Below are 16,587 nucleotides of genomic sequence, written 5' to 3' on the forward strand. Positions count from 1 at the left end.
AACTAAGGTGATTCCTTTGAGACTTCATATGTGCACTTACAGCGGCGCATAGTTGTGCACTAACTATAAAAGAGAAGGTGCAGTGGATCTTTCTTTGAGCGAGGGTTGAGGAGCCTGAAACTTCAGAAAGCGTGTTTTAAATCTACATTTTTTTTTTAAGTTTCTATGAGAGCTATTTCAGATCAATATGGTACTTCAGATAAAAAGGGAGAATTTAACCCTTTATTCCTTTCTTTTTTGGACGAAGCTGGCAATATTGGTGCTGCGAGTTGACCGAACCTATTTTTATTGTAAAAATATTTTAAGTGTAATACAAGATATTATATCTAAATGCTTACCAGCACAGCAGGAGGAAGGGTGAGGGGAATATGCCCCTTAAAAACTAGTTGCTTACTTTTCAGGAAAAACATGAAAAAAGTGACCCTAAATTTCATTTTGATAGTTGAGACTATCCCCCTCCCATTGGAAAAAGTTTTAAAGAGTTGCAATTTTCCAGCGTTAATTATTATTCTCAACGTATTATTATACAAATATGAAAACAATGTAAACATCGAGAAGAGGAGGGTGGTAGCCTTACGTTTAAGAGAGCCTTGGATCAAACAGTTCCTATAAATAAACTGCAAGTAAAGATCAACCGTTGTCTATACAAATCGAAACCATTACACGAGATTTTGATTGCAAAAGGGAAGAATTGAACCCATAACTCCCTTTATTTTTGGACTAAGCTGGTAATATGGGTGCTACGATTTGACCGACCCTATTCTTAATGTAGAAATATTTTAAGTGGAGCATAAGATATTATATCCAAATACTTACCTGAACAGTGGAAGGAAGGGTGAGGGGAATAGGGCCTATAAAAACTGTGTTTATTTCTCTTGAAAAACTTGAAAATGGGGACCATAATTTTAATTTTGATACAGACTATCCCCCTCCCCCTGGAAGATATTTTAAGGGTTGCGATTTTCATTGATAGCTATCATTCTCAGAGCAGTATTATGCAAATATTTAACATCATTGTAAACATCGAGGAGGGGAGGGCGGGAGTCTCCCTACACTGAAAAGAGTCCTGAATCAAACTGTTCCAATAAAAAAACTGTAAGTAAAGATCGACCATTATGAATACAAACCAAAACTGACAGATGAAATTCTGATTACAGCCCAAAAATTCTGTATTTTATAGGAGTCTCGGATACATTGAATTTGAAGGTTGAATTTTCCATAAGATTGAATCCCTTTTGGTTTCTTCCACCTTTTCTTAATTACCGCCATTTTCTTGCGCTAAATACTTTTAGTGGCTTACATTAAACTTAAGTAATTTTAAGCATTTGGGATCAGTATAAAGACCAGATTTTTATGATATGTCATAAAAATTCCATTTCTAAGTTTTGGTTTCTATTGATAAGGGTTGCTTCTTTACTTACAGTTCAGTCCCATGACCACTTTGGTGTGACCAGGAAAAATTAATTATACTCAACTTCCGCTTTCGGTTAATTGTCCCCTTTTTTCGTAAATTGGGTAATACGGCAGTTACCAGAGATGTATTGCTGCATGTCACAAAATGTGTATTTTTATGAACTTTGGTTACTTTCTTGAAAATCCATTGGTGATGATAGCTTTACAGACTTTATTGACAGCCTATAGATTAAAACCGTTTTTTTGTAACGCTATTAAAAATTACAAAGTGAATATGCTCCACGAGGGAAAACCTAATAGTAGCATATATAGCTTTTATTGTAGTTCGTTTCCCAGAGTGTTATCAGCTAATTAACAATACGACGTTAGGGAACTTTAAATTAGATTATCATAAATAAGTCGCAAAACAAGTAAAATTCCAGTCCAAAGCGTCAGTCAAAATGTCGACACGATAGTCATTTTTTAACGTAGTAACATTCCAAGTTCAAATTTTCATGTTCTTTAAATCATTGAAATTAATTTCGCCTCAGGAAAAGCAATGATCCCGGATACCAGTGCAGGACGGGTATCACATATCTACTCAAGTCTACACCGAAGTGCTTAAGCCGGCTTAGAACCGGACAGCAAGAAGTCCCTGGGACCTCCATGAATGGAGGCTTTAAGCAATCCTGGGCCCATCTTGGTCACAACATGGTTTTCAGCACTTGGCGATGCTCTTCTATCAACAAGAGTCGAAATCCTGCACAGACATTCTCAAGCCCGTTATCTCCGACTCATTGTATATTCATGCCTACAAATATTATGCTACTACGGGGAGACGATCCATAGTAAAAAAATTACCTAGGAATAGGTTTTTCAGCCAAAAGACACCCATCAAAACATACCAAGCACAGAAGAAGTGTCCATTAGTCAGAATCCTGTGCAACTTCTGTGTCGTTTACCAGGCTATAATTTCCTTGAGGGGTGCCACTCCTCAAGTGGGAATAGAGATGACCGCAAGGTCCCCAGTCTTGCAGGTACCCCAAAAAGGTCGAGGCAACCCTTTGCAGAGGCTGTTGTCCATAGATCTCGATCTTACGTCCTTCCATAGTTGTCCTCCTATAAAAGATCCTCCCACGATGGTGTTTTCATCACCATGCAATTTAACCCGTTAATGGGAGAAGGGATGTAATTCATTAGACTTGTGAACGAGCCAGTGGGCCCTTTTGAGTATACTTTCTAGGGGCTTTATTCCTCCTCCGCATGTATTTATGACCCCAGGCGAGGGTGTCCCAGTTTCTGTTATGGAACCCCAGGGACAAGGTCCCCACTTGGTCCGTGCCTCCTATGGAGGTACCCAAACACGCAAACTACTTATAAATATATATAACTCACTGAATATATAAGTTATATACGGATATATAAAACTCACTGAAATATTTAAGCTACTACTTATAAATATATATAACTCACTGAATATATAAGTTATATACAGAAATATATAACTCACTGACATATTTAACCTACTACATATAAATATATATAACTCACTGACTATATAAGTTACATACAGAAATATATAACTCACTGACATATTTAACCTACTACTTATAAATATATAGAACTAACTGACTATATAAGTTATATACAGAAATATATAACTCACTGACATATTTAAACCTACTACTTATAAATATATATAACTCACTGACTATACAAGTTATATACAGAAATATATAACTCACTGACATATTTAATCTACTACTTATAAATATATATAACTCACTGACTATATAAGTTATATACAGAAATATATAACTTACTGACATATTTAACCTACAACTTATAAATAAATATAACTCACTGAATATATAAGTTATATACAGAAATATATAGCTTACTGACATATTTAACCTACTACTTATAAATATACATAACTCACTGACTATATAAGTTATATACAGAAATATATAACTCACTGACATACTTAACCTACTACTTATAAATATATATAACTCACTGAATATATAAGTTATATACAGAAATATAGAACTCACTGACATATTTAACCTACTATTTATAAATATATATAACTCACTGAATATATAAGTTATATACAGAAATATATAACTCACTGACATATTTAACCTACTACTTATAAATATATATAACTCACTGAATATATACGTTATATACAAAAATATATAACTTACTGACATATTTAACCTACTACTTATAAATGTATATAACTCACTGAATATATAAGTTATATACAGAAATATATAACTCAGAAATATATAAATGACATATTTAACCTACTACTTATAAATATATATAACTCTCTGAATATATAAGTTATGTACAGAAATATATAGCTCACTGACATATTTAACCTACTACTTATAAATATATATAACTCACTGAATATATAAGTTATATACAGAAATATATAACTCACTGACATATTTAATCTACTACTTATAAATATATATAACTCACTGAATATATGTTATATACAGAAATATATAACTCGCTGAAATATTTAACCTACTACTTATAGATATATATAACTCACTGACTATATAAGTTATATACAGAAATATACAACTTACTGTGATATTTAACCAGCTACTTCGAAATAAACATAGCTCACTGACTATATAAGTTACACAAAGAAATATATAGTTCACTAAAAAATTTAACCTACTACCTATAAATATATATAACTCACTGAATATATAAGTTATATACAGGAATACAGAACTCACTGACATATTTAACCTACTACTTATAAATATATATAACTCACTGAATATATAAGTTATATACAGAAATATAGAACTTACTGACATATTTAACCTACTACTTATAAATATATATAACTCACTGAATATATAAGTTATATACAGAAATATATAACTCACTGAGATATTTAACCTACTACTTATAAATATATATAACTCACTGAATATATAAGTTATATACAGAAATATATAACTCACTGACATATTTAACCTACCACTTATAAATATATATAACTCACTGAATATATAAGTTATATACAGAAATATATAACTCACTGACATATTTAACCTACTACTTATAAATATATATAACTCACTGAATATATAAGTTATATACAGAAATATATAACTCACTGACATATTTAACCTACTACTTATAAATATTTATAACTCACTGAATATATAAGTTATATACAGAGATATATAACTCACTGACATATATAACCTACTACTTATAAATATATATAACTCACTGAATATATAAGTTATATACAGAAATATATAACTTACTGACATATTTAACCTACTACTTATAAATACATATAACTCACTGATTTTTTTTATTTTTTTTAACTCTTTTTTTTTAACTCTGCCATTTTTTGTAACTAATCGTGTTAGTTTATGCTCTTTCCAAACCCAATAATCATCCCGTCAAATTCTATAAGACTATAAGACCTAAATCAAATCCTAAAACATTTTGGAATTGTGGCTCAGATAAAAAGCCTGGAAGGCATTCAGTTACCCAGCTGTTATATAATTGATGATCACTAGCACTGGCATTCCCTTAGTGATCAGTTTGCCTCTATCTTCTATTTTTGCCTCTGTTGACAGCGCTCCACTCCCAGATCCTCCCCCAAGTATGAAATCATAAGTGTAATGTCACTTATTGCTATCAGTAGCGTTGACCTTGAAACCCATCTTAAAAACCTGAATCAAAGTAAATCAGTTGGACCAGATGGCATTCACCCTCTACTTCTAAAAGAAGCACATGCTAAACTGTTTCTTCCTTTTACCCAGCTTTTCCATAAGTCTCTAGATTTAAAGTATATACCTGCGGAATGGAACTTAGCATATATTACCCCAGTGGACAAAGGTGGAAACAGAGATGAGGCAGTTAACTATCGACCAATCAGTATTACCTTTGCTGTAAGGAAAATACATGAAAGCATAGTCAACTCTGCTGTACTTCAACATCTGACTCAAGGTAAGCTGTTGTCCCAGTGCCAGCATGGTTTCTGTTCTCCTAGATCAGTTGAGACCAACCTTAGTGATGCATACGAATATGTCAATGGGCTTATAGACAAGAGTTTCTCAGTTGACATGATGCCAAGCTATTGGTATTAATACAGAAACTATTGACTGGGTGATGCTTTTCCTTATTAGTAGAAAACAAGCAGTTAAAATGTTGGGGGAAATGGGCAATCATTTCTCTCTGACGTTGTGAAAGTGAGAAGTAGAGTACCTCAAGGCACATTCCTGGGCCCAACTTTTTTAATATTTTTGTTAATGACACACCTTCTAACACCAAAAATAAGATAAGCCTTTACCCAGACAACTCAAACATAAATTGGCTCAGTTGAAAGTTCAGAAAAAATAAAAAGTATTCAAGCTGACTTAACTCATTTACTTGCTGGGAAAGGACTTGAAAGCTGAAGTTTGATGCCATGTGCAAGGTTTCCAACTTTGACGAAAAAAAATCAAAGACACTAGTATTGAATGTGTGTTTTGGGAAATGATGGGCGTGGGAGGGGTGTTAGTTCCCTCTGATCACTTTTGACTATTAAAAAGGGTACTACCCCTTCAATTTCCAATCTAATGAGCCCTTTTTTGAAGTTTTTGCGACAACTCCTTCGATACGAAGTGCCCTGGTAAAAAAAAAAAATAATAATAAATAAAAATAAATAATACATTGTGCCAACATCGTTCTTTACTTAGGCAGCGCTATTGCGCTGCCTGTGATAGAGCAATGAAACACCTATATTAATCATTACAAATACAAAATTTGATGATTTAATTTTCATCGAAATTACATCAGTATTTGGGGTATTATATACATACATATTTGTTCTGGGAAAATGAACTTCATTTTCTTTTGAGTAGTTTTTTCCTAGGTTTATACGAATTTAGCCAGCCAACAATAAGCAATAAAAGTCAAATCAAACACATATTTTAACATTTTGAACTTCTTAGCATCTATTTTGTCAACAAACAGTATGAAAATCAACAGAACATCACTCTTCCTGTGAAATTCTGGACACATGTTCTTATAACACAAATCATACGTTCTATAGAACAAATTATTTGCACGTTTTAGGACTTTTGTAGTAAAACTAGTAATTATAAATAATTCACCGTCAATAGAAAACTCGAGTAAGGAGCGACTCAGCCCAATAGCAACCAAAACTCTGCAAAACGGAATTATAATAATAACAGATACATTAAAAGAATTTACTCTTTATGCTGATTTGACATATATAAGATTCATTAAGTTTATTGCTACCCATCAAAAGGTGAGAACCTGAGAAAATTTGCCTGATTTTCGAAAGAAGGGGGAGAGGATACCCCCCAAAAATTCAAGGAACCATAAATTAAATCGCACCGTCAGATTCAGCGTTTTAGAGACCCCTACTCTACAGGTCTTGAGCTCCCATTTGCAAAATATGAAATTTTGCATTTTTTTTGCCAGAAGAAAGATCGCGGATGCGTGTTTGTTTTTGTTCCAGGTAGGATCGAATCGAACCAATGGTCCTAGAAGATCAGGAGAGGGCTTATTCAGACGGACATTAAAAGTACTAGTCACTTTTTTAAATGGACAAAAAGGTTGGAGGGCAACTAGCCTCCCTCGCACAACCGTGTTTTCCCCAAAGTCGTTTGATCAAAATTTTAAGATATCCATTTTGTTCAGCAAAGTTGAAAGGTCAGATAACCATGCATCTTGGAATGAAATGACCCCCCCCCCCTCATAACCCCTGGGTAAAGGGCTGTGAACTATGAAATTTGCTCGTTTTTTACACATAGTACTTGTTGCTGGGAAGAATAGACGTTTTTTGGGGGGAGGGGGATTTTCTAAGGAGATAGTATTTTCCATGAGGAGAATTGTCCATGGACAGGGAAGTTACTGGGGATGAACTTTGAAAGGGAATTTTACATGGGGGACTTTGCCAGAATCCCTGTACAAATTTCTTTTTTTTTCTTACTTTCTCTTCGCCGACTCAATTTTACATATGGGAATTTTCGGAAAAATTCACAGGGGAAAATTTTCAAAGGGGTCTCAATTGTCTGGGGGATTTTTCCGCGGAGTGGGGGATTTCCCGCAGGAGAAATTCTCCATGGAGGAATTTTCTGCGGGAGAAACTTCACATCGGCTGGGGCGGGGGGGGGGGGGTACTAGGAAAAGTTTTTCACGGAAGGAAAATTCCAGCGTGATTTGAAAGACGATTAGGAATGAAATGAAAACAAGTCATTTTTGAAATGAATGTAGGTTACGGAGAATTTTTGAGGCGGCATTGTCTGCAAGAAATTTTCAGGGGGGGGGGGAATTTTTAGCGAGGATATAATTGCCTGGAGACAGGGGATCTTACGCGGGAGGAACTTTCCATGGAAAAATCTTTCACTGAAGGAAATTTCCATGGAAGGGGGAGGCAGATTCCTGGCATTATTTGAAAAGAGATCAGAATTTAAATTAAAAAAACAAGTTTTTATTCAACTGGAAATTAGAAGCAAAATGTAAAATTAAAAGGAACAGAAATTATTCCGTATATAAGGGATGCTGCCCCCTCCTCAATACTTCGCTCTTTACGCTTAAGTTTGACTTTTTGTCGCAATTCCTTAAGAATAACTCGTGTAATACAGGAACCGTTTAATTAGAAAATAAGCTTTTTTAAAAGACTAAAAACTTTAGCGTGAAGCACGAGGTATTGAGGAAGGGACACCCCCTAATATATGCAATAATTTATGTTCGCCTTAGGTTTTAATGTCTCTCCTTAATTTCAGTTGAAAATTTTTTTTATTTCATTTTATTATAACTGAATTTATCTTTTCAGTTAAACTAAAAAAAACTATTAGAATTAAAAATATTGTGGCATCATAAGACCTTTCAAAAAAGGCTATAACAGGAAGATTTTTCATTTATTCTGATTGATAAATACACCAGGAATTCTCTAGTTCTTGAGTAAATTGCAGAAAAGAGTGAACTGCAGCCTATTGAACTCTGACACGCAACGAGCAAAATAATTAATTCAATTGGTTTCAGTTAGCGCTTTTTAACGTAATTCAATAATTGCAATTGCCTATTGTACTCCAAAAATTAATTCTACAGTTCATTAATTGCTTGATTTGTCTCACATTGTAGCATGAAACTACGTACCTCTACGCACCTTAGCGCCATTTAATCTCAGTCGATGTAATTCCAAAAATATCTAACTTAATCCTGGATTAAGAGACTGATAATCTTGGATCAAGAGACTGAAAAAAATGTAGCTTTTCACACCCACTTTGTTTTTCCGCATTGGTCCACTGCTGTAATATACATATTGTGATTACCAGCAATTATTATGAAATGCTGTTATTACGGAACAATAAATTTTTAATGAGTAAAGTTAGGAATATTTTTATTATATTTGTAGTGGTAGTTCACATCTTTTACAGCTGTGAATTACAAAGATAAGAAAACTAAAAACCATAAATAACTAATACTGAGAAAAAAATAAGCGTCCGAGAACTATTTGCAATGACTGCGTTTTTTTTTTTTTTTTTTTTTTTTTTTTTTTTTTTTTTGAGGGGGTCATAGCTTAAAAACATAATAGGATGACCTTACATAAAGTATAAGATAATTTGTGAATCTCAAGATTTCGAGGGGGAAACATGAGGCAAAGATTGCCCCCAACATACCTACCTAAGTACAGGGCTGTTTCAAACGTGTCCACTACAGGTTCCTTTCAATTTAGAACAATAATATGAGCCCCGTAAGTGCGTGGTCTTCATCTTGGTTAAAATTTAAACTTAGAAACTTCTCGCTGCTAGAAATTTGATATAATATTAACCTTCATTTTATGAAATTTAAAAAACTTTTTCCACAAAATAAGTTTTTCAAAGAAAAGTAAAAAGCTCCATTAAGCCAAGAATGAACAAAAATAAAGTCAAATAATCATCCGAGCGTAAAACTACCACAAATCACTATCAATAAATAAATGAAACTTATGAAGAACACAAATTACAATAAATGGCCAAGTTGAACTCAAAACGAACAAAAATAAACATGAGTAGAACTGATAACCCCCATGCCTTCTCAGGACCACAATTTGCGCTTTATTGAACAAAAAAATGAACATGGATTGTCAGTTTAATTGACATATACTGATATTTATTTCCTAAAATTTTGGTAATTTTTTATTTATGAAAGTAATCAAAGTGAAAACATTTCAAACGTATTTTGTTTTCAGTAAAGCGCAAATTGTGTTATGGCCCTGAGAAGGCATGGGGATTATCAGCACTACTCATTTTAATTTTTGTTCGTTTTGAGTTCTACCTCGGCTATTTATTGTAATTTCTGTTCTTCATGAGTTCCATTTATTTTTTGATAGTGATCTGTGGTAGTTTTACGATCGGAAGATTATTTGACTTTATTTTTGCTCATTCTTGGCTTAATGGAGCTCTTTATTTAACTCTTTTTTAAATAAAAGTTTTCTGAATTGATTTTTTTTGGTTTTTTATTGACACAGTCTTTTTCATGGAAAAACATATTATATACCTTTTCAGTGCTATTCTATAAAAATCGATAGTATGGATTGCTAATTGTATTTTGGAGCTATTTGTTTTGCTATTTGCAAAACAGCAAATTGCTATTTGTTATGGATTGCTATTTGTATTGTCTCTTTGATATCCTGGATACAGTGACACTCTTTTTATTTATTTCAATTGTAAGAGCAGAAGTAGCAATAGTAGTATCCCCAAAGTTTCAACTTAATACCCCTAGTCGTTCTCGATATATTGCTAAGGTGTCTTATTGGAAACAATAAACAAAAAGCCTTTGATTTATTTTAAAGCAACACTTAGTTTTAAAGCATAATGGACCAATCGCAGAATTGTGGGGGGTTGACATGCCTAACCCCCAAATCTCTTATTACTCTTAAAAAGACCACCAGAACTTTAATTTTGAATTGAATTTGCTCAAATCAGAGATGGGCAGAACATTTTGAAAATGTTTTCTCTTTATCAGTCCAGTAGGCAACGTTGCTATAGGATGACGCTTATTACTACTATTACTAATTTGCATAAAAAATTATGAATTTCTAGAGTTGAAGTGGCAACACTGATAAAACAAATTTTTTTATAAATAAAACATCACTCTAAATTCACGCTCTGATGTATTGTTTCTTGAAAGCCATTGCGCTGCCTCTTATAAAGTTCAAACATGCATACCTTTCTCAATAACATGTATTATATGTAAGCAATGAACGAATTGCCTTACTTACAGGCCTTAACGTGAGGGCTCTGGGGGGTGTCATCCCCAAAGACAAAACTTCCGGACCTTTTAACTACGCTGAACATAATGGCTATCTCATTTTAACATTACTGGGGCTAAAAACCCCCATGCATTCTCAAGATCAGAACATAATTTATGCTTTACTGAAAACAATTTGCATGCATATAGCCTTTTTTGATTTAGTTCGAAGTTACCCTCAGTTATGTAAAAGGAGTAGTCTGGAAGTAGTAGTAGTGGTAGTTGTAGCATTGGTAGCATGAAAATATTGTCTTTTTGATCATATCCATTATCATTTCCTGAATGATAGGAAATGATACTGATTATGATAAGCATTCTCAGGAAGTTCCAACTTAATACACAAATCAATTCTTGAGATACAGTATTTTGAGATTTTGCATGCACATAGCTTCTTTTGATTCAGTTCGAATCTCCCATCAATACAGTAAAGGGAGTAGTCTGGTAGTAGTAGTGGTAGTAGTTGTAATAGTTTTGGTAGCATACAAATATTGTCTTTTTGAGCATATCCCGTATCATTTCCTGAACTTTCCAAATTAATATACTCAGTTATTCCTGTGTTACACACTTTTGGCAATCTTTATACACATAGCGTGTTTTGATTTAGCTCAGCTTTCCCCTCCACATTCTCTGAAAGGCTCACCTGAACGCCCTTCGGCTTCTTAGGAAGTAAAGTTCAAACATGCATACCTTTCTAAATAATGTGTACTATGCGTAAACAATGAACGAATTGCCTAGCTTACAGCCCTTGTCCTGAGGACTCTGGGGAGGTTGACATCCCCAAAAACATAATTATTGGACCTTTGAACAAGGCTGAACAAAATAGATCTCTTAAAATTCCATTTAAGATCTCTTAAATGGTTAACTCTTAAAAGAGAACTAGAACTATACATTTCCAAAGAACTATACATCAAATGAGCCTCTTCTAAAATTCAAACGACCGTCCCTTCCATAAAAACCTTATATGCCCCTGGGGCATAACTTACAACCTTTACCCCCAGACTCTGGGGGATTCTGTCTACCCCAAAGGCCTTATTGTGTGATCTTTAGACTATTTTTGAACAATTAGCTATCTAAAAGTTTCTATCGGATACATTTGCGGAAAATACGAAGTGGCGGGGGGGGGGGGGTACTACCTCCGATCACTTTGACTCATAAAAAGGGCATAGAACATTCCGTTTCTAATCAAATGAGCCCATTCCGGAGTTTTTACGACCCTTTCCATAAAAATCTTCCCCTCGGGACATAACTTACAACCCTTGCGCTGAGGGCTGTGGGGGGGGGTCATCCTCAAAGACATAATTTCCAGACCTTTCAACTACGCTAAAAAAATGGTTATCTCAAAATCATGATTAGATGTGTTTTAGGAATTGATGGGTGTCGGAAGAGGGGGCTTGTTGCCCTCCAATCACTTTTGACTATCAAAAAGGGCACTAGTCTTTTCAATTTTCAATCGAGTGATCCTTTTTCGAAGTTTCTACGACAACAAATGGTCATCTCAAAATTTCTATCAGATGAATTTCGAGAAAATACGAGGTGGGGGGTATCCATCCTCCGATCACTCTGAACCTTAAAAAGGACACTAGATCTTCTGATTACCAATTCCATCAGCCCCTTCCGAAATTGATACGATCACCCTTAATATATAAACCTTATATGACCCCCAAGGCATAACTTACAACCCTGAGGGCTGGGGGGGTCGGTATCCTCAACGATATAATTTTCGGACCTTTCAATTACGTTGAACAAAATGGTTATATCAAAATTTCAAGTAGAAGTGCTTGGGGAAATGGTGGGCATGGGAGGGGGGTTAGTTGCCCTCCAATAACTTTTGACTATTAAAAAGAGCACTAGCCGTTTCAATTTCCAATCGAATGAGCTCTTTCCAATCGAATTTCCAATCGAAGTTTCTACAACAACTAGTGGCCATCTCAAAATTTCATATACGTTTCGGAAAAATACGAGGTTTTTTTTTTCGGGGGGGGGGGGGGGTATCCACCCTCCCAACACTTTGAACCTTAGAAAGGGAACAAGAGCTTATGATTACCAATCAAATGAGCTCCCTCCGAAGTTTATACGATCACTCTTTCTATATATACCTTATGGGCCCCCAGGGCATAACTTACATCCCTTGCCCTTAGGGCTGTGGGGAGTTGTCATCCTCAAAGACATAATTTCCGGTCCTTTTAATCACGTTGAACAAAAAGGTTTTCTCAAAATTTTGATTGGATGTTTTTGAAGAAATGGTGGGCGTGTGAGGGGGTTAGTTGCCCTCCAATCACATTCGACTATACCTTATATGCCCCCAGGGCATAACTTACAACCCTTGCCCTGAGGCCTGGGGGCGGGGGTGTCATCCTCAAAGACATAATTTTCGGACCTTTCAACTACGTTGAACACAATGGTTATTTCAAAATTTTGATTGGATGTGTTTTTGGAAATAGTGGGCGTGGGAGGAGGGTTAATTGCCCTCCAATCACTTTCGACTATTAAAAAGGACGCTAGCCCTTTCAATTTGCAATCGAATGAGCCCTTTTTGAAGTTTCTACAACACGTCCTTTGATACGAACTGCCCTGGTCTAAACCCCCCCCCTCCAAAAAAAAAAGCAATACATTGTCTCCACAGCGTTCTTTATTTGGGAAGCGCTAATGCGCTGCCTATGATGACTGAAATACATGAATAAAAAATTTTTAAGTAAGTATATTGTGTTATTCTGTTATTTTTCGTTATTCAAAACAAAAATAAAGATGAGATTTAATCAAACATGCACTAGGAGCAGACAATTAACTGCTTAGTTGTATATAACACTGGTGCTTTGGAGCATCTGCGCCAATATATGTTGCTAAATGTGGTAGGTATTAAGTTTCTGAAATAGCTGCCTGGCTTTTCTTCTTAACTCCAAGGCAAAGCCTGACTTCAGCTTTAATCACCTGATGGTCGGTTTTCCCAAATTTGGCACCACAATAGAATGCAGTCATGCTGTTTTTGACAGTGGAGAGCGCAAATTATGACAACAAACAGCTTAAGAAAGGTGCAGCTTTTCTTTGGAGGCGTGGTTGTCCTTAAGAATCAAGAGATTGGTTGTGTTAAAGTTATTACGAACAAAAATTTTGTCAAATTTAACTAATTAATATTTCTTGGTTCAACGTTGCAACACTGATGAAAGTGCGGTAGTGCCCTAAAAACATCATAATTTTGAAAAAAAACGAAAAGAAACATTATAGACAACCGTATTTTTCGAATATGAATAGACCTAAGATGGGTCCAGGGGCAAAGATGTTTTTACTTTGAGGTCCTTATTGGTACTTTAAAGTATAGCGAGACAGTAATCAGACTTTTAGCCCAGCGACATGTTGCATCAAAGTGCATTCTCAATCACAGGCTTTTAGGCGACATTTCCATACTTACCAAAAGTTACATATACTCCAGACAACTCCTATCAGTTTCTGCATGGTTCATAAACTGATAGCTTCGCTAAAAAACAATCCATTGAAGGCATCCTGGCAAATTTGGAAAAGGGTTCCTAAGGACCTCAAGAAAAGAGATATTAAGGAATAACCCTCAAAAAATTTGATGAACAGGACAATCAATATTCTCCGCCAGAAGGTAAATATTTTGAAAAAGTTTCATCACTGCAGCTGACATGTATTTTATTTTATAATCGCATTACTCTTAATTCACAACTTGTATATAGTAATTTCTGCGAGCTGCTGCCCTCTATTCGGACAATCAGTGACTGTACCACCAAATGAACTGACAAAATAGACAAAACATTCAAAAAATATGCGAAATTATAAGGAGATTGCGGAAGGGGGTTTGCAAAGGGACAGCTGGGTTAAGCACCATCATCATCATAATTTATTTTATACTAAATATAACACAAAACAAAAACTAGCGGAAAAAAACGGGTCCCCAGAAGAAGGCTTATGATGGCAGCAAGATAATAATTTCGAGACCATTTTTATTTGAACAAATCAATCAATTTGCATGAAATTAAATATAATCCCTCTAGAGATAGAAGTTCTTGGTTGTGGTAATAGCAATCTGTGTTTTTGCTTGTAGCAAGAACGTCTTTTTGTATTCTAGGAGAATCCCAAAATTAAAAGACGCTATAGTGTTGTTTTGACCAAGTACAACTTGCAACCAAGCATTAAGAAAAAAATAATAACTTAAAGGAATTCTGTAGAAAGTAACTCTTTAATTTTGTGAAGATCATCCAATGTCGTCTCATCTTGACAGCCATCTTGTTTTTTCCTAATATTTATATACCAAATGGAATGAACGTAAATATTATTTATATCACGTCTATTACGGTATTGTAATTAGCTTCATTAGCGTGAGAACCTGCTACCTTTGAAGATGTACCAGGCATTCGCAACCCGATACCTATTTGATTATAGTTACATCATTGTATATGTTATTTGTATTGTTATTCATACAATCTAAATTACCTACCACTCGATTTGGCTTTATTCTGCTCTCTATTGTATTTTTACTAGCCCCACCCCCCCAACTTACACTGTTTGTTCAAAATAAGTTTACCATTTGGATTTTTTTTTTAATCTACACTTATGTATGACCACAACAATTTATACCAACATATCTTATGTTAAATCAACATACCTATATAGCCGATATTTTACATTTACCCATGTGAAATATAGACCACCTCAAGTTTATTTGGGTTTTCCCCAGTCGTAATCGTGTCCAACCAGTGGTCCTAAATATCGGGAGGGGGGTTTACTAGAACAAGGATTGATAGCTGTATTTCTTTTTTAAGTAACAACAAAGAGGTCTTTTCTGCCATTGATCTAAAAAAACAACAATTTTGACCTTAGAAGGCCAAAATATTATCGATTCTACTTCTGAGATTGCCAAGTAATTTAAACTTATAAAACTTTGCTTAGACAGTCTCCGAGCTTCAGAGACCCTAATGATACGCAGTGGCGTAGTCTTTCTTAGAGATAAATAAGCGCTTAAAATGGACAATTATCTTCATACCTCGTTGAACTAAGGTGATTCCTTTGAGGCTTCATATATTCACTTACAGCGTCGCATAGTTGTGCACTAACTATAAAAGAGAAGGTGCAGTGGATCTTTCTTTGGGCGAGGGTTGAGGAGCCTGAAACTTCAGAAAGCGTGCTTTAAACCTACATTTTTTTTAAGTTTCAATGAGAGCTATTTCAGATCAATATGGTACTTCAGATAAAAGGGGAGAATTTAACCCTTTATTCCTTTCTTTTTTGGACGAAGCTGGCAATATTGGTGCTGCGAGTTGACCGAACCTATTTTTATAATAAAAATATTTTAAGTGTAACACAAGATATTATATCTAAATGCTTACCAGCACAGCAGGAGGAAGGGCGAGGGGAATATGCCCCTTAAAAACTAGTTGCTTACTTCTCATGAAAAACATAAAAAAAGTGACCCTAAATTCATTTTGATAGTTGAGACTATCCCCCTCCCATTGGAAAAAGTTTTAAAGAGTTGCAATTTTCCAGCGATAATTATTATTCTCAAGCATTATTATACAAATATGAAAACAATGTAAACATCGAGAAGAGGAGGGTGGTAACCTTACGTTTAAGAGAGCCTTGGATCAAACAGTTCCTATAAATAAACTGCAAGTAAAGATCAACCGTTGTCTATATAAATCGAAACCATTACACGAGATTTTGATTTCAAAAGGGAAGAATTTAACCCATAACTCCCTTTATTTTTGGACTAAGCTGGTAATATGGGTGCTACGATTTGACCGACCCTATTCTTAATGTAGAAATATTTTAAGTGGAGCATAAGATATTATATCCAAATACTTACCTGAACAGTGGAAGGAAGGTGAGGGGAATATGGCCTATAAAAACTGTGTTTATTTCTCTGGAAAAACTTGA

Source organism: Artemia sp. Qi Xiang Cuo, chromosome 6 (assembly GCF_049724085.1).
Source record: "Artemia sp. Qi Xiang Cuo chromosome 6, ASM4972408v1, whole genome shotgun sequence".
In the NCBI taxonomy this organism is placed as follows: domain Eukaryota; kingdom Metazoa; phylum Arthropoda; class Branchiopoda; order Anostraca; family Artemiidae; genus Artemia; species Artemia sp. Qi Xiang Cuo.